The sequence below is a fragment of the Sciurus vulgaris genome, assembly GCF_902686455.1.
Source record: "Sciurus vulgaris genome assembly, chromosome: 1".
NCBI classification, from domain to species: Eukaryota; Metazoa; Chordata; class Mammalia; order Rodentia; family Sciuridae; genus Sciurus; species Sciurus vulgaris.
Window position 1 is genome coordinate 9,345,625 of NC_136461.1, and position 6,222 is coordinate 9,351,846.

The window sequence follows — 6,222 nt, forward strand, 5'->3', positions numbered from 1 at the left end:
GAAAGGGCTCCTCTGACCGTGGCCATCTGCCCTTCCCAGGGTGCACTTCAAACCCGCTGAGCGTGTTTGGAAACTGGCCTGGTGCACGCCCGGCCGTCTTAGGCGAGCCCCGTGAGGAGTGGGCTCAGAGCAGAGGAGGGCGGGCCCAGGCTAGGGTGCTCCGGGTCCATCCCACGGCAACTTCCTGGGCCTGGGGCGTGACCGTGCTGACCAGCTGGGACCCTGTGTGTGCTGCTCCAGCACCCGAGCTCAGGGCCCATTCTCGTGTGATCGCCCCAACACCAAAGGTCTGACTTTTATTTATTCTTTATTTTTTTGTTCCTAGTTGTAGATGGACACAATACTTTTATTTTATTTATTTATGTGGTGCTGAGAATCGAACCCAGTGCCTCGTGTGTGCAAGGCACGCGCTCTGCCACTGAGCCCCAGCCCCAGCCCCAGCCCCAGCTTTTATTTATTTATTTTTATTTATTTTATTTTAGCTTCCACTTTATTCGACATTATTTGCCCATTGATAAAAAAAAGAGAATTAAGCCTTGTCAAGAGTCATGGAGAAGAAATTCTAACTGAGTATGATTGAAGCAGAAAAATAAAGTTTCTGACAAAAACCAGTGAGAGTCTCTTGAAAATGAGTATGATGTTATTTCTAGTTTTGTTATATTTTGGTATTTTAATTTTTGAATTTTATTTGTTCTAATTGTATAGATGGTAGAATGCATTTATGCATTTTGATAGATCACACATAAATAGAGTGTAATCTCTCATTTTTCTGCCGGAGCACATGGGCCATGCAGTCACACATGTTCAGGTTATATTTTTTGATAACAAAATGTACATTGTTAGTAACTGGAGAAAATTCAAAGAAGTCCCCAGTCACCAGTGGACTCTTGCGTGCATCATCCTTTAGATTTTTATGCAGACAAACATCAGCACCTGGCGGTGCCGCCTACCCACTGTGTGACCTTGATATGCCCTTGAACCTCCTCACGCCTCAGTTTCTCGTTGCGAAGCAGATGTGACTGCGGCTCTTTCCTCGTAGGGTGCGGGGGAAGTTAAGTTGGTTGTTGAATCAAAAGCACCGAGTCCCTGGCTTTGGCCAGACTGTTAGCTGTGCTGTACCCACACTGGACGTCAGCACTAGTATTACTTCCACCTTCCCTTTAACAATGGTGGTGGCGAGGGACAGGACACAGTTGGCGTTTAGGTAACTTCTGAGTTTCTCCAGGGACGCCAGGCTTCCTGGTGCTTATTTGCTCACAGGCTGAGTCTTTACCTGGCAGTGGGATGACTGTGCTGGGGGGCAGCGATGGTCAGTCCTTACCGAATCCACACGGGGACCAGGCAGGGGGTTGAGCCCTTGCCTTGGGGAACCCCACAGAGGAAGGCCCACCAGGGCTGCTACGTTCATGGAGGAGGAAACAGGCTTCAGGAGGCTGAATCCCCTTTGGTCACAACCAGCACAAGCCACTGGGTCTCTTCCTGAAGGTCAAGGTGGAAGATGTCCGTGCCTGCATCTCCATGGAGCATCTTCCAATCGCTGCGAATGCCTGAAGCCACCCAGGGTCCCCTGTTGGACCCCTCCAGAGGAGGCTGGAGGGCTCCTGCTGGGAGAGCAGGACTCTCCTGGCACAGGTGGGATCCAGGTGGAACCAGGTCCTGAGGTCTGCTGCCGGCTGGCTCCACCGTCCTGTGGAGCTCACACCTTCACACATGTGCCCTGCAGAGGGGCAGGGCAGGGCAGGGCCTGCGTGCCGCACCCTGGTGTGGACCATCTTCTCTGTCTCTGCCCTTGTGTGTTGATCTTCAATGGTGTAGGGAGACGGACTAAGCAAACCTGAACCTGATTTCTATGACGAGGTGTGTTTTAGGCAGCTTTTTTTTGCTGCTGTGACGAAAGAACTAACCAGAACAATTTAGAGGAGGGCTCGCGGTTTCAGAGGTCTTAGTCCATAGAAGGCCTGCTCCATTCCTCAGGGCTCGCCGTGAGGCAGAACATCATGGCGGGAGAGGGTGGCGGAGGGAAGCAGCCCACATGATGATCGGGAAGCACATGGAGACTCCCCTCTCTGGATATGAGATGTATACCCCATAGTGTTACGCCACCTGCAGTTCCCCTCAGTGCTTGACAAGGATTCCGCTGCTATGGACCCCGGCACCATAGCCACCTCCCCCAGCCACACCCGCCTGCCTCCAGTCACCACTTAGTTGGTCCCATCGGATCAATCCACTGATTAGGTTAAGGCTGTACCCCAATCACTTCTCCTCCAAACCTCCTTGCATTGTCTCACATGGGAGCTTTCGGGGACACCACATCTAACCCATAACAAGGTGTCAGCCTCAGGCAGCTGTCCAAGGAGGACAGATGTGGAGCTTGTGCTGCGGGGCTCCGTCGGGGCCCTTCTCCCCCATTCCATGGCCTGGGAAGGGGCCTGCTGAGCCAGGAGTCCCAGGAAGGCTTGCCTGGCACCAGCTCTGGGCACATCTGCTCCATGGAGCCCCTGCTGCTTCCGGAGGTCTGGTGGTCATCCAGGCAGAGGATCCCTGTGAGGTGCCTGCTGGCGGCAGCCTCCCTTGCAGGTGGAGGCAGACAGCAAGGAGAGCAGCGAGCAGCAGCTGCTGAAGGCCACACCTCGCCACCAGCTTACCCCACTCTGCCCTTCTCAGCCGCCCTTGCAGCCCCAGGGGAGCCTCTGCATGCGTGCACCAGCTGGGCACTGCCTGGCTGCACCTGCTGGCCAGTGATTGGCAGAGAACCCTAGCTGGACATTTTCTTCCAAGAAAGTGGGGCCCTGGGCTGTGCCAGCTTCTTGGGGCTCAAGATCCTCTTCTTGACCTGTGCTGTCTGTGCTCTTCTGACACCGTCCCTCCATAGATCCACAGTGATTGTGTCAGTCCACGTAGGAACAGCCAAAGTAATTACCAGTGTACGGTGCCATCGTTTTATCAGACCAAGTGAAGCACAGCAATCTCCATTATGCCCTTATACCTTTCCTTACTTACAATTTAATTGCATTAAATATCTCCCCTATATCCATGAGAACCAAATTGGGCAGTGTTACAAATCTACAAGGAGAAAGACTACTTATTATACTCTCCCATAAGTTTGCTTACCGTCTTCACTTCTGATTGTATTAGTTTCTTATTGCTGCTGTAACAGACCACTCCAAACTTGGTGGTTACTGCAACACCATTTTTTTATTATATTACGCTTCCGGAAGTCAGAAGTCTAAAATGGGTTGGCAGAACTGCATTTCTTCCAACGGCTGTAGAAGCAAGACTGTTCCTTTGCTTGTTGCCCAGGTAGGTAGAATCTGTTTTCTAGGTTTATGATGCTTCCTCCATCTTCAAAGCCGCAAGTCCCGTGTCTTCCAACGTCTCCCTTCCTCTCTGTCCCTTGCTTCCATTGTTGTTCTCCTTCCTGCCACCCTCCTGTAAGAATGCCTGGGGTTGCAGGAGGCCCACCTGCATAATCCTGCACCATTTTGAATAATCATTCCACCTCAGAATCCTTAATCCCATCTGCAAAGCACCTTTTGTCTTATAAGCTAACATTCACAGGGTCTGGGTGTGGGATGGGGGCATCTCTAGGAGGTCATTATTGTTTGTACTTCACTGATATTCCAAGTTTCCTTCTCTTTAATCATTTCCCGTCTGTCTAGAGGACTTCCTTTAGCAAGTGAAGGATGACACATTCTGATGCTGGTGACAGATTCTCTTAGTCTTCCTTCAACTAAGAATGCCTTGGTTTGTTCTTCAATCCATGAGGATGTCTTCATTGGCTTTAGGCTTTTTGAGTTCAACATTTGGAAAACATTGTGCACTTCCTTGTAGATTCTATGGTTTCTGGTGAAAGTTGAAGTTGTGTTTTTCTGCTGTCAGGATGAGGAGTCTTTACTCTCTTTACTTTTGAGGTGTTTCAGGCACATTTGGTATCTTTCCTGCCATTTCCCCAAGAAGTCCCAGGGATTTCTTTTAGTGAGAAATGCTACTTCCAAGCCAACATCTGGCGTTGGGGGATCTCCTTGCTGCTGGGATTAGAACGTGACCAGTATTTTCAGTGAATGCTTGCTACCACGTGGAGCATCGCTAACCGCCATGGTACAGGAGGCTGTATGCTTGCGGTTAGACGCTATGTCGTAGAGTGACACCTGTCATTTCTTTGTGTAGTTGTTTGGGGACTAGTCACATGGCCTTATATGATCATTAGGAACCTGAGAAGTGCCCTCCTACCATGGGTCTGAGAAGCAAAGAGGAAAGTATTTGAATAGTGTTAAGGTGGTGCCCCTTTGCAGTTTATCCTAGTTAATTGGACATCGAATTAGAAAATCAATTGAATCAGAAGTGGCGGTGGTGGGGACAGACAGAGCTTTTTGAGTCAGACCTACGCTTAAATCCTGATTCCTCTGCTACCTCTCTGTTGTTTTGGACAAACTTTGTGTTGTCTTCTTCCTCATCTGAAATGGAGATGATTACATCCATTTTGTGGGATTATTACCTGGCGCACCATGAGTGCTCAGTGCTGTTTCCTCTTGGCATATTTCTACTGTATTTTTAAAACCTACAAAATCATTTTAAACAAAGTAATATTCATAGTTTAAAAGTTAAATCATCCATCTTCTAATAAAATAGCAGATCTGTCACCAATTCTTTTTACCCCCAAATTTCACTTCCAGAAAGTGACTATCTCAATATTTTTAGCTGCAAGTGTCTAATTACCTCTTTCTAAGTGATATGCTAATATCACCTAAAATTGAAAAAAAATCAAAGAACATTATCTATTGCAAGTCTATTGGGGAAAGTAAGGGTTAAGCTTCTTTCTATTCTGCCTCCCCTGTCATAATCCACACAATGACAACGCTGCATGGAGACAATGGTCCGTCTTGTCGTGAAGATGCAAACATGTTCCATTCCAAGCTAGGTAATTCATTTGGATTACTCATCCTTGCTTTTTTCTTTTTGATTCTTTCTCATTTTATTTTATTTATTCAGTTTTTCACTTGTCTGATTTTCTGTGCTCATACCTGAACTCTTTGTTGAAACCCCAAACACCTCAATATGGTGGAATTGATTCGATTCTCTTGCCCCTTCTCTGGCTCGCTCTCTCATTTTGAGCTACTACCCCTGGAGTCATGGTCCTCCCGTGTCCACGTAGACCTGTGCTCCCTGGGCAACTCAACAGCTAAGGTCTTGGGACCTCCTCTCCTCTGCCCTCCCATCCTCTGGAGGACTTGGATCCTCCTCTCTGTGTCAGGATCTGAGAGGCAGGGATTCCCTGTGATCACTGTTCTTGGTTTACTCCCTTCCTTTCTTCCAGTGGCTTCCGGAAAAGGTGCATGGGAAATAAAGTGTAGGACCCTGCGAGTCAGCTGTGTCTTTTAGCTGGGTATAGAATTCTGAGTTGGCAGTACTACTCAGAGATTTTGATCCGTTTGCTTCTAGCCTCCAAAACTACTGCTGGCCCAAAGCCCAGGTGGCTGTGCTACTCTCATATTTATCCTGTTTTTTTTTTTTTTTTTTCAGAGGCTCTGAGAATCTTCTTTTCATCCCTGGTGTGATGGGGCATAGGTCCCTTCCTATTGTACTTGGTAGCTTCTCTGTTGGAATTCTGACACTATTCTTTGACTATAAGACATATCTCATTTGAAGATATTTGTTTGAAAGGAATGTTTCTTTTCTCTTTCCATTATTTGTATATTTAACTCCTAGATTGATCTGATTCTTATTACTATTATTTTTCTTGCTCTGTATCCTTTTGTTCTTTATTTTTATGAGAATTTTTCTTTTTTTTCTCTTTTTTTTTTTCTAAGACTAGGTAAAGCAAAATTTGGAACTTAATTAAAATCAGAATGGGGATATATTAAATAAACAAACCAAAAATACTTTTCTGATTATCAATTCTGAGACTCAAAGCATCCCCCAAACACTGGAGATCCAGCTTATTCCTGAGAGAGATCAACCATTAAAAAAGATTTTTACTCTTTAAACTATTCACATTTTTGTAGCAGAAAACAGAACAAAGTTCCACAGGCATCCTTCTTCTCTTCTTTTTTTTTTTTATAGGTAATTTTTTTTAAAAAATTATTTTTATTGTAAACAAATGGGATACATGTTGTTTCAGTTTGTACATGAAGTAACAGCATACCCTTTGCATACTCATATATTTACATAGAGTAATGATGTTTGATTCATTCCATTATTTTTTTCCTCCCCCCCACTCCTCCC